The 20957-nt window shown below is 38.2% G+C and overlaps 1 long non-coding RNA gene across 3 annotated transcripts; it reads left to right on the plus strand.

The window, feature by feature from the left end:
- The first annotated feature begins 1086 nt into the window (after positions 1-1086).
- On the plus strand, positions 1087-20481 carry LOC310893070. 3 transcript variants are annotated; one of them, XR_014578691.1, is made up of 4 exons: positions 1087-1120; positions 16497-16592; positions 19500-19641; positions 19847-20481. It is a non-coding gene; the product is annotated as an uncharacterized lncRNA (long non-coding RNA). The 3 variants fall into 3 exon arrangements; XR_014578692.1 differs by lacking the exon at positions 1087-1120 and adding an exon at positions 14654-15213; XR_014578693.1 differs by lacking the exon at positions 1087-1120 and adding an exon at positions 15218-15279.
- The last annotated feature ends 476 nt before the right edge of the window (positions 20482-20957 follow it).

The raw sequence follows: 20957 nt of genomic DNA on the forward strand, positions 1-20957 counted from the left end.
ATATTAAAATCACTATGAGACGCAGGGAAGACTATGTTTGAAAGCAAAATTGGTGTTTTGTTTAGGTTTCAGATGGATATGCCCCTTCAATGGTTTACAGGTACTTCCCAGGAAAAGTTTCTTGTTTCTAAGAAAGTAAGTTCTGTATATCTCAAACTTTGACTTAAATGAGCCCCTAAAATACTGATAGCACAAATTTCTACTTCAAGTTCTTCTTTGATTTCATGTTTAAAGCAAATCAAAACTAGCTGAAAGAGTTGGGTGTTATGGTTGCAAAGCTCTGTGCACTCCTGAGAAGAGCTTAAATATCCCAAATGTGATGTTGGAATTGCAACACATAACCCAGAATCTAGCACAAGCAAAGTGAATTGATAAGACCATTTTTATTCTGCACCCTCTTTTTTTTTTCTTTTTTTTAGTCTGGCTAAACAATGATACAGTTGTTTAAATAGCATGACAGGGTTTTTTTTGTGTTTTTTTTTTGAATGAAACTTATTCAAAGATAACATTATTGCATCAAGAATATGTAGCTTTTACACAGAGAAAACAACCAAACAAGATACTATTCAGTTGGTCCAGTGACTGCTTTCTACAAGTATCTATTTCCTTACTAGGTGAGTTGAATGCATTTAATTCAACCATCAATTTCTATTGATTCAAAAGACACATTTCCAATTAGATACAGTTATTTGATATGTTAGCACTGGCAGATTAGCAACTGAAGATTTTGGAGGGAGGTTATGTTAATTAAGATCTCTCTGTGAGATTACTGGTGTCCTGGTTCCAGTTAGGACAGAGTTAATTTTTCCTCATAGTAGCTGGTAGGGTGCTATGTTTTGGATTAGGATGAGAAGAGCGCTGATAACATGCTGATGTTTTAATTGTTGCAGAGCAGTGTTTACACCAGGCCAAGGACTTTTCGGCTTCTCGCTCTGTCCTGCCAGCGAGCAGGCTGGGGGTGCAGCAGGAGCTGGGAGGGGACAGACCCAGGACAGCTGACCCAAACTGGCCAAAGGGGTATTCCATACCATCTGACGTCATGCTAAACAATATATAGGGGTGGCTGGCCGGGGTGGGGGGCCGGCTGCTCGGGGATAGGCTGGGCATCGGTCAGCGGGTGGTGAGCAATTGCATTGTGCATCACTTGTTTTCTTACACATTATTATTATTAATACTATTATCATTATCACTATTATTATTATTATTGTTATTATTATATTCCTGTCTTAATAAACTGTCTTTATCTCAACTCACCGGCTTCACTTTCCCGTTTCTCTCCCCCATCCCAGAGAGGGAGGGGGGAGGGTGAGCGAACGGCTGTGTGGTGTTTGGCTGCCAGCCGGGTTAAACCACAACAACTGGAAAAGATAATTATTTACAATAGAAGTCTATGGATGTACAACATTCAAGAGGTGTCTACAATCTCTGAAGTAGAAGCAAAAGTTTAAAAAAAAAAATCAGTGACCATAAAAGAATATAGGCAACTGGCTCAGAAGCCTATTTCACTGTGTTCACTATGAAATGCTGAATGAGGTTCAGACTCAGGATACTGATATAAGGTGCTTATTGTTTCTTTCCATACTGAGTTCCAGACATCAGTGTTAAGGTTGCCTTGGTGATTTGTTTGCTAGGCTGAGAGTCTCTGAAATCTGCCTGCAACAGATTTTTCTAAAAGCTGCAGGGAAGAAGGAGAAGAAGAGTATATCTAAGTAATCAATTCAAATCTGTTATCTCAGTCAGAGTTATCTTTTAACTGTAAAATATCTTTAGGAAAAAAAATGTATTTTTTTCTACTTTTTTCCAGATACCAAGAATTTTAAAATGTGATTATGCCAAATTTTGGTAGCTGTTTGCCACAAAAGGCAAGCATTAACTGAATACTGAATCTCTCAGGTTTTCGAAAATTACTTTTTTAAATACATATATATATATGTGTGTGTGTGTGTGTATAAAGTGATGAATGGCTCAGCCCAACTTGTAACATTTAATACTTCTAGTAAAAGAGTCTTTTCAAGGCCTCTTCTATAAGTTAGTTTCAGCCTCAATTTCAGTAAAGTAAATGGAGAATCAGTAAAGTAAATGGAGAATCTCAAGGAAATCCATCTTTCTCTATTCCGCTTTAAGAAATTCCACTACCTGACTGCTGAGGATAGGTCATAGAAAGGTGAGAATATGGGTTACAAAAGAGAACCTTGTAGGTTAAAAATATCTCTGCACAGCTCCAAGATCAACTCACCATCAGATCTGCCTTAATCCACTAATATACAACATAAGGGATGATTTTCAGGTGTTGGTCTGCTTAATATTGTTTCTTCTTTAGAAAATATCCAGTGGGATGAAATAAGAATGAGCAGTGAGCCTTCATCTGCCTACAGGTTCTGGTCTGAGAGCTACTGCCATGGATTATAAAACTCAGCCTGTCCCCACTTGCTGCAGCAAGAAACAAACAGTGAGCTTCCACTGATCTGCCTTGGCAGCCCACCTCCTGCTGCCAGCTCTCCACTCACTCTGGCTGACATCAAGAGTCTCCCCAAAAAAAGCCCTGATAATATGATTTAATAGTGTCAGTCTTAACATCCATTTTTAATCAGCCCAGCAGAACTCCTTGTCTTAACAGAGCACTGCTAGTGGTTCTCCTGCTGTGCTCCTCCAACCAATGGGATTAAAAAAAATACACCTGTATTTCATAAGTAATTGACACATCAACTTTTTGTGGTCTGAAGGGTTTTGCTTTTAGCAGAAAGTGAGGGAACAAAATATTAAAGTTGTCTTAAAGTTTAATCTAAAAAGAGAGTCTTTGGTGTGTATGTTATACCAATATGCCACATTTCAGCTTGCATTTATATGTGTCTCAAACCCCAGCGGTATCCCTTTCTTGAACATGTTCCTTCGCTTGTTGTCATCGAGACTTGGCTCTAAATGACTATTATTTAATTTTAACAAATGAGACATTACCTTCTTCTCGTTCACTCTGGGTGTCTGAAACTACTACATCCATACGGCTTGCTTCTTACTGATACCATTGGACTTCCCTTTGGGTAAGGACATTACCAGCACATTTTCTCATGGTCCTTTGCAAGCTGATCTGCAGTTACAGAGGAAGCATTATGCCACTGAAGTGTCAAGGGAGTGTAGGCTCTTGGATTTATGTTTCAAACCTGAAAAGGATTAGCGTACCCAAAAGATTCTCTGTCCTTTCTCTAACTATATCAAATTGTCTAATAAAAGATATACCCTCTCCTTGACAACTTTATCATGATAAAGCCTGAATTTAGTCATAATCCTGAAAATAACAAGTCTAGTTTTGTAGAAATATTACTTTTTGCTGGGCTTTCACATGAGCAGGGGCAAGGGTCAAATATCACCCAACAGACAGCATTTCAGGCTGTTGAGAGCTTCCTCCTGTTGTTCTTGGACACCTTTCTGATTTCCGATTTGTAGCACTGAGTTACTAGTCACCCCATGTTTTCCTGAAGCTTTCACCTGCAAGTGCTGATCTACCCTGGCCTAGTGTAATTAATGAAATACGAATGGACATGAAAGCAAACTATCCTTCAAAGATGCAGATGGGCAAAACACTGATTATAATTGCTTTGCATAAAAATATATAGCAAATGGACACATAGATATCTCTATATTAATATATAATATATATTAATAATTATATATATTATTTATATATTTATATATATTTTTATATATTTATATATTATATAAATATATTATATAATTATATATAATTATATATAAATATATATAATATAATAATAATTATATTATATAATATATAATAATATAAAGTGTGGTGGTGTGACAGTAAAAATCAGTAGGTTCTGAAGAGTTCAATCCTGCACGGTGACTGTAATCAGTCTAAGGAATAAAACTGTGTTGGTATCTGGGATATATATATTTTTTCTTTACTGTATGAATGTTAGCTGGTTATTGAGTACCAGCAATCTATATGAGGTTTGATCCGTATCTGTCTGAATCTGTCCTCAGTAGACCTAATAATTAATTAAATTTATACCAAAGAATTAAAGGAATGTGAGGAATAGCCAATGGAAATGGTGGCATTTTCTGTCATGGAAAGCCTCTTGAAATTCAGAGTCTTGTCTATATTGTCCAGAGGCATTTTCTTAATATGAAACCTTAGAGGGTTATACAGAAAATGCTTTGAAATCTATGAAACTCAATTTAATGTTGAAGGGTTACTTTCAGTTTTCTTATACAATATTATAGTGGGGATTTGATTATGTATTCTGTTGGATGGGTTAAATTTTTATAAAATATGACCAATAAACGTCTTAGGATTCTAGGAAATAGTTGGAATGGATTACAATTAGCAGAAAAACTCTTTGAGATGTCAGAGGCTCTCAGCCTATTGCTTGAGAATACTTATATATACACCATGTATAAAACACCAACAGGAAAGCAGAGGTGGATTCTTAGAGATGTCATGAGGTTGTTTTCAAGAGCTATTGAAGCTCAGAGTAAACAATAGCCTCACATTCTTTGTGTGTTGGTGTGGTGCTGCAAGGGCTTAGTGCAGGGGACAAGAGACATTACTGTCTGTCCCACACAGATGCAATATATTGAGAATGACAATGTAATAAGCTATTCTATGACTTTGCCCCAAAAATATAATCCTCATTTCACAAGTAAACTTCCAACATATGTTATGCTTTGTTTCATACTCATCAGTATAGTAAAACTGAAAACGAGCTTTTTTTTTGACTGGATAAAAGGGAACCCTGTGTCTCTAGCTACAAAAGAGGGCATGTTCAGGCTCCATATAACTTTGTTTCAGTTTAAAATATGTGGGAGAAGACTGAAATAAATGGATTTATGCTACTTAACATATAGGTAAGAGTGTCTCCTGCAATAATAGAAAGTAAATCCCGATATTTAGGCACCACCTGGAGTATTGCATCCAGGTTTGTGGCCCTCAGCACAAGAAAGAGGTGGGCCCGTTAGACTGAGTCCAGAGGAGAGACATGAAGATGATTGGAGTGCTGGAGCACCTCTCCTGTGGAGACAGGCTGAGGGAGTTGGGGTTGTTCAGCCTGGAGAAGAGAAGGCTCTGGGGAGACCTCCTTGTGGCCTTTCGATACTTAAAGAGGTCTTATAAAAAGGATGGAAAGGGACTCTTTACTTGGGTAGATAATGATAGGACAAGGGTGAATTGTCTTAGACTTAAAGAGGATAGATTTAGATTAGACATTAGGAAGAAATTCTTCACTGTAAGGGTGGTGAGGCACTGGCACAGGTTGCCCAGAAAAGTTGTGGATGCCCCATTTCTGGAGGTGTTCAAGGCCAGGTTAGATGGAGCCTTGGCCAATCTGATCTAGTGGGTGGAATCTCTATACCTATGGCAGAAGACTTGGAACTAGATGATCTTTAAGTTCCCTTCCAACCCAAGCCATTCTATGATTTGATTATTTGATGATTCGACAATTCAATAATATTAATATCTTGGCCATGATGTGAGCTGAGAGTTCATTACAAAGATCTAGTATGAAAGCAAATTTCTGCAGCCTGTCTGCAAAGGGGACTTTGGGATCTTAGCTTTTTACACCTACCTAATGCATAATACATTAAGAAGCAACCAAGGTCACATCCATGAATTAACATGGTCAATAGAGGTGCTGTCTCATGAAATAAAGGATCAGCTGATGAACAGCTGTCATTTTTGACAAAACCTTTCAGATCTTTATTACTACTGACATCACCTTAGCAAATCCATTAGCCCTTCCAGCATAACCTCCAGCAGTAGCTAAAAGGTTTTGATTTAAATACATAAGTGTACTTATCAAATGTGTAGGGAAGTGGGCTATTTGGACTCCATTCTCCACCACTGCCACCAAACTTCATATTCTTGTTCTCCTGCTCTTTTCCTAGGCTTTCTTCAGTTCTTCATTCCCATGGACCAGGTCCAGGAAGCCACAGAGAATAGGGAGGGGGCACCCTATGAGGAGCCTGAATTTCCTCCTGCACCTTCTTTGCCTGATTCTGCCTAGGAAGCAAACTTGTGAAGAATGATACAAGTAACATCAGGCAATCAACTTGCCACAGTGAAGTCACTGTGGTTTGTAGCACGTGTGACTTTAACATAACAAAGTCTTTTTTTTTTCTTTTTCTTTTATTTCTTTTTCTCACAATTCTCACATGTCATGTAGGAAGGAACAAAGTACTTTTCCAGCTCTAATACTCTTAAAAGCATATAGACAAAAGGAATGAAAATCTGTGGAAATCTCCTCAGGCTGTCAGTTGACTCTTGTATCATCCTTCAGTGCTTCCCAGCGCAGAGCTGAAGTTATTCTTGGTTTATTCCTGTTGTGCAGAGCAACTCAGGTCAAAGTAGGACTAACTGTAAACAGAACTGGGTCCTCTGCAGGAATATCTTCCAAACTAAGCCTACAAGAGGCTGCAATGGAGATAGGTTATCTGATATCAAAGTCTCTGCTGACTTGAGTCAGCTTTTTAAGGCAGTGTCCGCTCTTGGGGTAAACACCCATGAACCAAGTGATAGTAACCTTCCCCTTGCCCCAGCCTGGAAGTGCGATGTGAGGGCATTTTAAACCAATGCTGGGGGTCAGCTGGCATTGTAAAGAAGAAGTTTTCATTGCATCTTTTCCCAATGCCTCTGCTTCTCTCTACCAGAAGAGGAGTTCAGTGTCCTGAAGCACGATTAGACTACTTGCAGGCTAAGCTGGCATATCAGTCCAAAAATCTCTTCACTTCAGTTTGCTTGTGGTGACTTCCATTTTCCTGTCCTCATCCTGACTACTCTGTCTCCAAAGGTCATTGGCATTACATCCTTACTCACTGCTGTGGCATAGCTTATCAAAGATAAACCAAGAACAGTCCTATTTTTTATGTATCCTTACATTATTGTTCCATTTCTCTTGTTGGTCTTGCCTGATAACTGTATAATCTTCTGTTTCTTGTTTTAATATAATAAACTAAACCTACCTTGGCTCCACCATGGTGAATTCTTGATGTATGAATTTAATACCTGATTCCAGCTTTCTTTGGCCTTGCATGGGCTTACTTGCAATTTGTTCAGGGATCATTATTCTTCAGTGATTTGGATCAAATATTCGTTAAAGCTTGCTTCACCGTAGTAATCACAGGATATTTGGATAAAGAAGAAGGGATGGGATTTGGGATATATCAGAGGCATACACCCAGAGCAAGGAACTTGGAAGTGCTCCCAGGCAAGTAATAAAGTCATAGCTCGAGCTGATCTGTTGTGCTTTTGTTGTTGTTTTTCTTGTTCTTATTTTTTTTCCACTCCCTCCAAGTTCTTCATAATACTTCTCTTGGGAAGGAGAGAGAGATTAGTAATGTGGGGAATCCTGCAGCTTGCTTGTCATGGACATTCCTGATAGTTTTTAGTAACTTTGAGCTGAAGAAATCCTAAGTTACTTCAGCATTCAAGTCTGATTTCTCAGGTCATTTGATTTTCCTAATCACTTTTCCTAGTTTAACAAAGTTTGCTGTCATTAAAAAAGACTATTTTCCATGACTTTTTCTGACATTCTCTTGACTCTTCCAAACCACTTCTAAAATAATGCTGCCTCAGCTCTTCCCCATTGTCTGTTGAACAAATGCATCAGATGTAATATTCATGAATGTGTGTCTCCCACCAGTTATGAGTAGTACCCATGTACGCATCTATCTAGGGCAGAGAGTTTTTTGTGCCAACACCAGTTTCAGGACAGATTTTTTGCTAATAAATACAGGGGTTCTGCCTTTGCTTCCCTTGCAGAAAGCCAGTGGGGGAGCGTAAAAGTGTTGCTATTCTGAGTGAATATTTTGAGTGGATTCTAGATGGTGCTGCAGCAGCCCCAGCTGACTGTGACTATGACTAATATAAGCTGGCCTCACTAATCAAGGAAAGCTCGTCTGGTAAGCAGTTATCCCTGTGGACATAAAGACCAACCCAATCCTAACAAGAGTGACCTTTATTCAAAACTCAACAAAAATAAAGAAATAACTCTCTGATGGGGGTCTAGGCAAAAAATCAAAATCAAAACAAAACCTTTCCTGAGCTTTGTTATTCCTCTGGTGGCACAAATATCCTGTTCAACACAGCTGTTAGTCTGTAGTCCGGCTGGCTCATGTACCCTTCTGCCAACTTAATTCCTCTTGGAAGAAGAGTAGCTTTCTCATACTTCATATAATGACTATGCTTGCATTGGACTACAATTAAGCAAATTAGCCTCCACTATTAGTCCAGTCCCTCAATGAGAATACTCTTGTCCCTGTTGCCCTTACAACTGAAACAGACCGCAAGAATTACCAATTCACCATTGGCTGAATCTGCACCTAGTAAGCAGCCTCTTGCAGCATGCCAGAGCAATGATGGAGACAGGGCAGTAAATGAAATCTACACTGACTTGCAGGACTTGTGGGACTGAGAATGCATGGGCAACACTTGCCCAAACTATAGGAGTACTGCTAGCTGCCAGCTTTGCCTTGAGCAGCTGGTTACAACAAGTTTCAGATGAACTCCTGTGCAAAGATTTGCATCTGCCCAAAGTTGAGCAAAAGATGTGATGGGAAAAAAAAAAAAAAGAAAAAAAGAAAAAAAAAAGAAGAAAAAAAAGAAAAAAAGAAAGAGAGAGAGAGAAAGAAATATTCTGCAGGAGATGAGGAAGTGTTTGTGTGAGGTATTGCTAAAATAAGTGTATCCCCTCTCCTCCCAAGATAGGTAGACAAGGAAGGCAGAGACACCAAGCCATGGTGTCTGTAAAATGTATATTTCATTGCACTTACACACGGGTGCATTTCAGATGTCCCTTCCTTTCCCAGAGGCTGTTGCTGCTTAAACAATGCTCCAAATCTGCCTAAGGCTAGGTGAGGACCAGTGGAGCACCTGATCTACCTTCAGCCACATCAGTCACTAGCAGCATGTGAAATGTGCAGCAGGTAGTGGTGAAGATGATGCTCTTCACTCTGCCAACAGAATGATCTCATAGACAGTGACTTGAGCTACCCAGCCACATGGCTGATGAACTCCTGGCAGCAATCCATGGATCAGACACCATCTGCTACTGCACAGCAAAAAATTACTGATTTTGAGCTTAGAGTACTGTCACACTCCCCACAACAATCTTGTGTATAAGAATACAGTCATGTTTTGTTGCAAGAGGAAGACTCCAGATTTCTGAAATTAATTTCCCACTATGTTTAGTGAGGCTTTGTCCCCTCAAAATTGTTACTGTTGTGTCCTTCCATGCCCATTCCCCACCCCTAACTGCAGAGTCAGGCTGTTTCTCCTGTAAACATCCTAGTAGATCTGAGCAGAATGCTCTTCCTAAATAATGCCCTGAGTGTTGTGGAACACATTCAGTCAGACATGGCACATGACACTGTGTATCTCATTGCAATGAAAATATGGTGGAATCACCAAAAATAAACCAATGGCCACAGGCTAAAAAGAGTTGCGCCTGTCCAGTCTCTTGAGAAGCTTATTTACCAAATACTGGACAGAGAAAAGACCCAGAAATTGATGTATTGTTGCTCCATATTCAATGCTACTTCACTGCAGTGGCCCTGCTCCTCCAGGACCTCACATGTTGCCTCACAACAACATGCAGATGGACCATAGAGTGGCTTATGGTGGGGTTGCTGATACTGTGCATTCAAAAAAAACATGACGTGGCAGGCCTTCAGCAATCATCCATAACCTTGCTGCATTGCACTAACCAGTAAAAGATGTTAATATTAGGACTGTGGCAGCTAAGATAACAGTCACCCACCCAGTCTCTTGCTTCTTCCTCCTGCTTGCAGTTCTGAGATTTTCTATCTCTCTGGCCAGTTTCGTGTCTACCAAATTGCAAAACTCTGCCACGGTGAAACAAGCAGAAGGGCAGCAGAAGGCTGCAATCCCTAACTGTATTAAAGGTGCTCAAGAGGTTCTGGGATACATGGTATTAGCAGTTTCTTGTAACTAATTTACAGAATAACCTGCTTGAATTGTCACTTATGTGTTATGCTCAACATCTTTTTATGGGCAAAATGAACACAACACAGAGGTAAAACCAAAAGTTCATTGATATTCCAGTTAGTCCTACCAGTCTAGTCAAAGAATTATCAGTCCAGCTGTGATGATACGAACACTAATAGTTCAAATCATATAACATTAAATGATACATACACCAGCTTTCTTATGTCTACTCCTCTCTCTGTATCCCACCCTCCCATCACCCCTGAGAGCCCTGAGGTTGCTGTTTTCTGGACATTTGCAAGCAAATCCTTCCTAAGTCCTAAGTCCCTCTCCAGCTGGAGCACAGTGTTGACCATTTCTTGGACCTATTCAGGGTCATTTTGTATGTTTGCTAATAACATTTAACCCTTTATCTTTATTCATTATTCTGCAAACCCATATTACATCTGAATTTACTATACATGGCACATCTTTCACACTTCAGATACCTGTTTTTTATTCTCTTTGTTACTTCTAAAACCATTTTATCCAGCTCCCAAGGTTGTGCTCCTTTAATGACTAGTAATTGACCGTCAGTGAGCTACTCACAGACCTGGACTTACTGATATCCTATTCATATACTTTCAAGGCCTCTGCTCTTTCTCGTGTCCCATGCCTGTAGACCTGCAAGCTTTATTTCATTCAAGCCAAAATAAAGTGGGTTAACTAATTAATTGCTGTTACTAGTTATAATAAATCTCCATACAGACCAAGTGCAAAGCCTGAGAAGTAATGAGGCCCACACTTTTAGCATAACACATAGCCTATGCCCTATTACAGGCAATAGAAACCAATTATTTTCTGGGTTAAAGTGCTGTAACAGAAATTCCTAGGGTACCTCCAGCACAACAGACTTTAGAGGATGGTCCTATAATGTGGGTGAAAAACGAGTACTTAACCATGGGAGAGGTGCCTAAGAAAATCTGTGTAGGTTTCTAGTTCAAAGGACTAGGTACTAATAAACAGCTGAAGATATGGTTCAGTTCCTATTTGAGTAAATGTTTCTTGTGTCTTTTCTAAAATAGTACTAATATAGGCATTGTCTCAGTCCCACAGACAAAAAAAAAAAAAAAAAAAAAAAAACAATGATTGTCTCAATTAGTAACAGTAAGAAACTAAGTGAACAGGCAGAAAAGTATGAATTCCTACCAAATTAAATACATTGTCTGTACTATTCTTTTAATACTACTGAGGTGTGAGAGGAAATGGAGGATCCGTAATTAATGGGCACTGCTTTCTCTGGCTAGCTCTTATCCTGTTACATCTGGGCTCTATGGTATATCTCTGCTTCTTGGTGAGTTTTGCCATTGACCTCAGAAAGAGAAGGTTCCAGTCCTTGTTTTCTGTGCTGTGCTAAAATACTTTCCAAACTCACTATTTGTTCTGGTACAAATAACTGTGTCTAGAATAAGTGGGGAGAAATCAAGATATATACTTGATAAATATGGACTGCTTTACTGGTAGTCTTACTGGAAGGTGGTTTAGGAATGAGAAGCTGGATGTCATTACTGAAGCTTGAAAAACCTCAGCATAGACAATTTGAGAATACAAGCCTGTCTCAGCAAAGGGTAAGCTTTCTAAGCAGAGAAAGAAAAGAACAATATGTAAAGTTTGATCTATAGTCAGCAGCCATTTTGGACTGTCTTAAAAGAAAATGAAAAAAAAAAAAAAGCCAGTTGATCTGATTCATATCCAGCTCCTGTCATAACACACTTGAAGAAAACTGATCTAAGAAAAAGGCCAGTCCTCTGCAGAGATATATTGCTGATGAATAGGAAGGGAGATAGAGCTAGGGAGAAGGGTATGGAGTTCAAGCTTCAGTGCTCTGCGGTGTCCTCTTCAATGAATTTTCTAGCTCACTAACTGAACAACCTGTAGCTATGTATCTGTAGGGACACATATCTTCTGTGGTCCATAGGTTGTACAGGGAGTAAGTGCTCATTTACTATATTGCAAAACATTTTGAAACACTCACTTTAATTTTACTATTGGTTCTGAGCTGAACTGGATCTTCAGCTCTATGCCACAATAATTCAAAGGAAAATTCCACTGCTGTGAAGAAATTTGCATTTTCTTCTACCTATATATGTTTACCATGTAGGAAATTCTTGGGAAAACCTCCAAAAATAAATCCATTCCCTCAACTTCTGAAGTCTAATGACCTCAAACTTAGGCCTCTTGTTCTCTTTCCATCTGTCTCCAATAGGATAGGGCTGTTTCCAAAGCATGTAACACTGGCTTTTGAAACAAGTAGTGTATATACTACTTATTCCAGTGTAAGCATTGTTAGGCCAATAATTAAACACCTTCAAATATTTCACTGGTACTTTCTTCTTTACTATTATGAATTTATGTTTCCTCATTGTGGTCACCTCCCTCACATTTCCTATTGACAGTTATTCTAATATTTGATTTCCTGATGTACACATAAACAAAAGATATATATATATATATCATGGCATATCAAAGCTTCTGTTCACATTCATTACAATAAAAATAAGAACTGGTGAAATCAACAATAACATAAATTACAGGCTGAATCTCAATTACTGTGTAGTTTGCAGAGAGCTATGCAGTGTGAGGCTGGGGAGCTAACAGGAATACTATATCCATAGATCTTTTGCATTGCATAATTTTACTTGTACTTCCTTCAAAAAGTGGAGCTGTCAAAAATGCATCTTCAAATTATTCACAATTCTGTGAAAGTTATCAAGCAAAAAAAAAAAACCTTTGATGTTTTTCTTTTGGAAAATTTACAGATTTAAAATTACTAAATATTATTTTTGACTTATATATTGTGTTTTGTTTTTTTTTTACTTGTTATGTCAATTTGTGGTGTCATTGATCTTGCATTTTCCATTACACATTGCAAACTCTCACCTGGAGAATGTCTGCCACAACTGAAAAATAAACACATTATTTTAATATGTAATAGCAGCAGCTACTAAGTATTGCCTGCCACTCCAAGTGGGATTCATCTCATAAAACAGATGTTAGATGACTAGAGTAGACAAAAAATCCCCTGACAGTCAAGTCAGAGGAACCAGGAAGTGTTGAACTGTAAATTGTCTAGTTTGTTTTTGACCCCTACCTTAGAAAAAGATGAAATACACTCCAGGATGACTTCATTCATTCAATGGTATATAGGCTACCTTTCATATCTAAGGTAAGCCAAAGTATCTTAGACAACCACATGGAGATCCGTTTCCTACTGGAGCAGCAGCTCAGGCCAGGTTGGACAGTCTAGTAATCTCAAACATTGGACACCTACATGTGGACAACTAAAGTGAATCCACTTTGTCTGATATCTTTTGTTGAGCAGAAGGGAAGATAAAAAAAAAAAAAAAAACTTCAGGTATCAAAAACACATGGGGTGCAATTCAACTGACTAAATTTAGATACCTAGTGCCATGCAAGATGTCTTAGAGCTCTCACTTGATCCTCAGTCATCCTTTCACTGTGACCTGAGTTGCCTGTCTGATTTTTTAATCATCCCTGTCTGCCCCATGAAGGTGCCTTAGATACACCAGAACAGCTCAAGTGGCACAAGCTGCCTAAGATTAGACATCAGGATCCTGCCCTTTAGGTGGCATTCACTTCCAGATTAAGACACCTAAATTCAGATTTCAAGAAGTGCATCAAATGTCTAAGCTCCCAAAGCAGTAAATGCAGTCAACAGAGCCTGGAGAGCAATCCCACTGGCTAAATGTAGCAGCTATGGTGACTTGGGATAGCCTGGTATCCCAAGTAACAAAAAACCCCTGCAACTTCAGTAATAAAGAGCAGTAGTAAAAAGATATTGCATGAAGAAAAAAACAGAACAATTTTAAAATGTCATTTTACTCTATGAGAAGCTTTGTAGCATATTTCTTTTCATTTTTTGCAGTGGGAAATTACAAAACTTACATTCAACTAAGAAGCTAAGAAGTCTCTTGGTTTTAGACAAGACTGGTCTGGAGGACCTGCCCTCAACCTTCATGACTGCACTCCCTTTCTGAGAGTGACCATAATGCACAGCACAAAAATACATCATTCCTAACCTGTTTCACTAGAGATAGATTCATAAAATCTGGACTATTTAACTTTGAATAATGACTTTTCAACTATTTCAATGCTGCCAGAGGCACCAGACCTTGCTTAGACTTTGCTGAATCAATCAGACTTTAGGGTTATTCATTGTTATTTTGGAGATACAATAGTTCTTATAGTTCTTCTTTGTTTTTTCTTTTTTTAAATTTTTTTTCACAGTGCAGTCCTCCTGATCTTTATTTATTTATTTATTTATTTATTTATTCATTCATTCATTCATTTTGCAAGCACTACTAAATAACCTGGCTGACTTCCTCTAGAACTATTTTTAAAGTCTGGTCTGCTAGTAAAATGTGTATATAAAATTTCAGACAAATTGGTTGAATTCTGGAAAAACTAACAAAGGAGAAAATAGATCTTAGTTACAAAAACTTTACTATGGGGAAACTACAGTTTCTGCATAAAGTACAAAAGATGGTAGTTTGAGAACCTGAAAGAGCTGCTGAAGAAGGAAAAGTTAATGAAATGTGGATTTGGAACATTTAGCCTTCTAAACCTGCTGGCAAGAAAAAGAGAAAGAACCTAACTTTATGCAACCAACTGGAAACAGCATTCTCCCATGAGGGAAAAGCTCTACAGATCATGCAATGTATATTCACAGAACCATGGTTATCCAGAAAAAACACCAGCAGTTTTTTTCATTTTATATATCTCATAACTAGTGCTATGAGGAAACTTTAGTGTAGAATAAGAAAAAAGCTGTGTAAAATTAATGGAAAAATGAAGATTTGTTAGATCCCATTAACCTGATCACTGCCAATACATGGCTCATACCAGTGACGTTCTGATGAGTCTGGCCTCCAGTCTGGAAAACAACAAGCCAAAGAACTTTGACTACCAACAGATTATTCCAGAAGCTAAAAATAAAAGAAATAAAAAGCTCATTTACCATTTTATATTCCTAGTGCCTAATCTGTTTTTTCCATTCCTTAGCTGCATTTACCTTCTTTATGTTTCTACAACCTTTTTGGTTTTAATTGTCATTTGTTACCCTTCTTTGTGTCTCTTCCTTGGTTTGTCACTGTTTCGTTAAATGATATGCCTCAAACACTCTTAAATCCTTAAATCTCACAACCTGTGTTCTACTTCCTAAAACTTATTGGCATCCTTCTGTTCTTGGGATGAATGAGGTGGGTTTGATTTCTCCAAGATAGCATGAGAGCACAAAGCCAACCATCTCCTGTTCTGTTCGCCAAGTACTCGTATATACAGCATTAATTTGCACCAGCATTTTGGCTGTAGACTCACATTTCAAATGCATGCATGCTGTTTTCTGTCATCTCTCTGTACCTTTCAGCATTGCTTCCTCTGCTTTTTCTTCTTTTCGTTTTGAATGTGTGTTAGATTAGAAGCAGTAGTCTTCAAGTGAATCTGTCTTTTAAATCTCTCTAAATCCCTTTTGTTCTATCTCAGCACTTTATATAAGCTAGTACTTGATTTGGTTACAGTAATACATATCTCTGTGTAATATGATCTGCAGGTTTTCAGTAATATGCTGTTTACTTGCTCATTAATATGGCTTTTGAGAGAAACTTGACTAACATCAGTAGTGTACAAATAAAGTGTTTCTAAAATGCATTCTGGCATTTATCACTTATTTCCAGGTTTCTAGAAGATAGTTTCTATCCAGAAACATTTAAACTTTTTTTTCCTTTTTCTTTCCAGATAATGCCTTGTGAAATGTGATGCTTAATACTCAGCTAGTTTAACAGATATCTGTTGTGCTCCTTATTTTCATCCTTATTTTCATTCCTAAGAAAATAATTTTGCTGGCCACTGTTTGTTCTTCAACTGTCAATATATTGTTGAGAATGGGGTTCACTGCAGCCATATTTTAATTCATTCACTGACTTTGAAAAATGTTTTATGCCACATATTGCTAAGCGAAAATCAGGGAGACCAGTTTGAAAACAGAAACCTTTTCATGAACTAAATGTGGAAGAATCCAGCCCTGTGTGCTGTTTTTTACATGAGATTTTTTTTCCTTCCTTTAATCCCTAAAATATCTATTTTCAGAGTATTGCCAAAGGGTTCTCCTTCCTCATCTGAAGGTCACTATACAGTATTGACTTTTGTTCAGTTGTTGAGCAAATTACCTCTATTTTACCTTAGCTTTTTATTCCTCTCAACTTATATCAACAATTTAATTTACCTAAGACAATTTGTGTATCTACTTACATTAAAGTGAAATATACCACTCTTAAACTGGAATAAGAGCACCTGCTTTTTTTTGCTTTGGTTTCTGTAGATTGGTTTTATGTTGTTAGTGAAAGTGAACAGACATTACTTAGTTGAGAGCACATGCAGCCAGTTACCATGGCTCAGCTGGCACACTGTAACTTGCTTACCTGCACTAATTCAATCATGCTCAATTATGGGGCCAGATCATCAATTTTATTTTTGTTACTTTCAGGTGTAGATGAGATCTACAGCTTATGTAACTCTGGGAGGTGATTGCCCTAAGATATGATCAAGACCAGCTGGATTGTATGCATTCATATTTTCCAAGGTATTTGAGTAGTTTTTCTCTGTTCCTAATATATCAGCCTTTTTGATGTATATTCTTACTGATGACAGGCTCGATACCACTGTAAGTTATCTGAGTCACTTTTGAGATGTTATTAATTTCATGTCTTCCTTATTTATGAGTAGACTTGCTTTCTTTCCTCTGGTAAGCTTCCAGAATCTCTTGTATTGCTCTCATATCTCTGGCACATATTAACTCATTTTTCTGCTTTGCTCCCTAATACCAACTTTCATTGCAAAACCTGCAAAATTTAACATCAGTTCAGTGAAACATTCATAAAATTTTCAGGAGAGGAAAGATTCTGTTTCCAATGACTCAGCTCCAATATGATGCCAAATTATCAAAACACATATGATGATTATGGTTTGTGGTAAAAATTCAGTTTCTTCCCTGAGGTTAGGAAAGTTATGAGTCTGGTCTGTTCAGTTCTGACAAATACATTAATTTCCACCTGTTTTCTATACAAAAGTACTGAACGGTGTTGCTTTATTTGATGGAGCTTCTCTTGCATTTTTTAAGGAGTGTTCAAATCTTAATCTTAAAAGAAAATCTCAAATGGGAAGTTTAACTGAAGAATAGGTTGAAATTAGTTTTCTCATACCTGAAATGGTGTTCCCTGAAAATCTGTACTCATTTTTTAAGGGTTATGGGTTCTTGGTCACATCTCTTTACATACATCTGTGGTGACCAATATCTTGTATGACCCAGAACAGGTGTTCAAGGATCTCAGAGGATCTCCATGTCTACACTGGGTATCTAAAAGGAGTGGACAGGCTTTACAATTGCTCTCAGAATCCCTCTGAAAATTTTGAGGAAACCCTGTCCCACAAGTAGAGCTATACATGTCATTTGGGTACTGCTGGTTTTCTCTCGAGCCAGTGATGTGCCTGTCCTGTATCCCCTTCTCTGCCAGGAGAGAGACATACTAAGAGTGACATTGTTACAGGTGCCTGGAAGGAGCTGGAAGGTTCAGAAATCACAGGAATGAGCACTGACATAAGTATTTTCCAAACCCCATCTATGGGAGCTGCAGCCAGATTCCTTCTGTAGGCCTATCCTTCAGCTGATGGTTGCAGGAAATATTCCCTACCACCATAGGTGTTAGTGCTTTACAGCAGTGAGTTAGCATGTGCTAACTTCTAAAACTACACATAGAAAGAAAACTGGGATGATTTTAATTCCATCCATGATCTTTGATCTTGATCCCCCCTATCAATACAAGTCCATTGAAGCTGGGGCACAAAAGAACAGGTCACATTCTATGCCTTCAATCTGTTTTGTGTACCGAAAACTCATTTTTTTAATTTACTTTTTTTTCTTTTATTTTTTTTTTCCTGCAATGGGAATGAAGAAACTTTATTTCTATTTACTCCCTGTGTAGTTCGTAATTAGGGCAATCAATGTGACAAGACAATAAAATAAAATAAGAAAGTCAAGGAGATAACTTCATTATCATTCTTTGACTAGGGAGTCTCCATTCTGTTTGAATTCATGTATTGAAGATTACTGTAACATAATTAGAGTGGTTTTTGAGTCTCTAGAGATTTTTGCAAGTACTTTTTCAAAGGAAAATTCATCAAGACTAGCAACAGGAATAAAAAGTTCAAATATGGAAAGGTTTTAAAGTCTTTTAGGGATATTGAGGTGTATATATAGTACTTCTGTTATCAATTCACTGAGGGACCAAAGGCTTCCTGTGTTCTAGGTAGAAGCTACCTTATCTGGGAAACATAGAATGAGACCCTAGACTGGACTTATTTTAAATGGAATTTCAGCAAATAATGGTGTGGTTAGACTTTTCTTTGAATTCAAACATACAAAAAATCCTTGCTGGTTGTTAAGTAATTTTACTTTTAATAGCTCTACTTGCAGAAAAAAAAATGCAGAAAGATTTTAGTTGAGTATTCCGTCTAGAAAAAAAATGGGGTGGAGTGGATAATTTCCCTAAAGTCTTCGTCCTGGTGTATCCACTTTTGGCTGCAATATTTTTTGTTGTTTCTATCCTTTCCAATTATTTGATATTTGGCCCAGAGATATGACAAGTTTATTGACTCTCTTTGAATGCAATAGAGAGAGGACTGCTGCATCATACTCTTTTGGAGCTGAGTGCATACCTTTCCCAACAAATAGAAATTTATAGTACCATCCAGATGGTCCTGAGAATTACTCAGACTTGATATTTGTCCCTTTGTCCGTTTGTGCCTTCTCCTGCCACCCATGTTTGTTACAATATGCCTCTTAAGTTTTTATGTAGGTCTCCTTCTTACTCCAGTCATGTGTAAGCTGCGTTACTAGTTGCATTCAGTGAACTGTAATGGTTGTCTGAAATAGTGTTTGAATACACAGATGGGAAGCTTGAGCAAAGGGCATCCTGCTTCTGTCAGCAGAACCACTTCTCGGGAAAAATTCTTTCACTGAGGGGACTTGGACTTCTCTAGAGACTCAAAATTACATCAGAAACACATCTGCTAAGACCATTTCTTGGTTTTTACTGTAGTCTTGCCATACTTCTCACCTTTTTTTTTCCTAATTGTTTCCACTGTTATCTACCTTCCTTTCCATTCCCTCCTCAGGTATCTTAGTTCAATCATAGGGAATTAATGACAGGCGTTATTGAATTCTGAGCTTTCAAATGGTGATTTGAAGAAAAAAATCAGTCTGAGTTACTGGCAATGGTACATAATGCTTTGCTGAGGCTCTGTGCGTGTAGCTGTACTGCCATGCAGATGAATAGCTTTTCCATGTTAATGGAATCTTGAATTTGTGTTTGTTTGTTTGATGTCATAATCGTCTATAGAGCCTATGCTCCACTCTAAGACTAGATTGTAAGGTTTCTGAGGAGAAAATACGGGCATTTTCCTTCTAATCCTCCCCCACCTGAATTAAAAGGCTGGCCCTGCTGAAGAAAAACACTGCAGTGAAGAATCCATAATAAGGAGATAGCATGGACGGCATATGGGACACCTTTGAAAGCTAAAGCAGTCCCTTCAAATGTGGACAGACATGAAGCTCTGGATCACTATGAGTCCAGGTAATGTTTCCTTGAAATAGAATCTTATCTGGACTAGTGAAGGTCTCCTACTAGAAATGTTGGCCTTGGATAATGGTATTCATGTGCTCAGCTTTTACTTAAACTGTCATATGCAAAGGAAGGTTAGGGAGGGAGGGAGGGAGTGGCCGCACAACTTTCTTAGGATTGTGAGGTAGATAGTGTTCTTTGTCTTTTTCCTGTGTAGGCACAGATGATCTTCTTTCTTCTCCATGAGGGATCACAGCCTGGCTGGTCTCTGAAGGACTCTCTCTAGGACTCTCTTCTGTACATTGATTGTAATGACTCCTTTGTAGCCTCAAGCTGTGGGGCAATAACAGGTTTCAATGATTCAAATGGTATTTGGGAGGTCAGCCTGAAGTAGTAGTAGTGATCCACTCAGCTGTATCATAAGCATAGCTTAATAGAAAACTGAAGTAGATAGGTAGCCTGGGAATGACCTACACAGGTGGGATGTATGAAATAACCAGCAGAAAGTGGTTCCTATCATCTCCATTTGCAGATAGGACATCAATCCTCAAGCAGACCAGACATCTTAATGTTCTCTCAGTACAGCCTATCACAGTGCCTACAGAGGCACCGAAGTGCTCTATAAGCACCTGGTGTACCTCTGTGTTGACCATTACAAACCCATAAAGAAGCTTTGGAGAGATTATATAATTAACCTCAGAGATGGCTGCATTAGAGAGCTTCATGTAATTCTCTTTCCTATCCCAGCTGCAGTTTTCTCATCTCAGACTGACTCTTCAACGATGTATGAGCCACTGAAAGCAATGGCTACACTCTAGGTCTTCAGGTTGGGGGTCCTGTAGTAGGTACACTCCAGGAATACCACTGACTTTGTGCTGCGTGGCCCAACTTCACCTTGAAGTCTTGCATATGTTCAAAGCTGTCTTAAGTCTGGAAGACAATGTAGTCCTGCCGTTGGACTTGGTAGGATCTCATAACTACTATTCAAGAGAAGATAGCATAATCAACAACATCAAACAGTAAAGATTCCTACCGTTACAGTTTCCAGCAGGACATGGCCATCATCAGACCAATTTCTTGGAAACATTCCATCACACTTTCAGCAGCCCCTCTGGAAACCTTCTGACATATATGTGCACCTTTAGGACTCTTTGATGAATCTCCATTCTTTTTTTGCAGACAATTTCAGACATTTTAGTCTTCAGTTCCAAGAAGGAATTAAACCCATATCTGAGTGCTCCAAAAATGTTCTCTATATATTTCTGGTATGGATAATTAAAAGGTGGCTACAGCTAGATTATTAAATTGAGTAGTTTTCAGAAAACAGA

The sequence above is a fragment of the Anser anser genome, assembly GCF_964211835.1.
Source record: "Anser anser genome assembly, chromosome: 1".
Lineage (NCBI taxonomy): Eukaryota > Metazoa > Chordata > Aves > Anseriformes > Anatidae > Anser > Anser anser.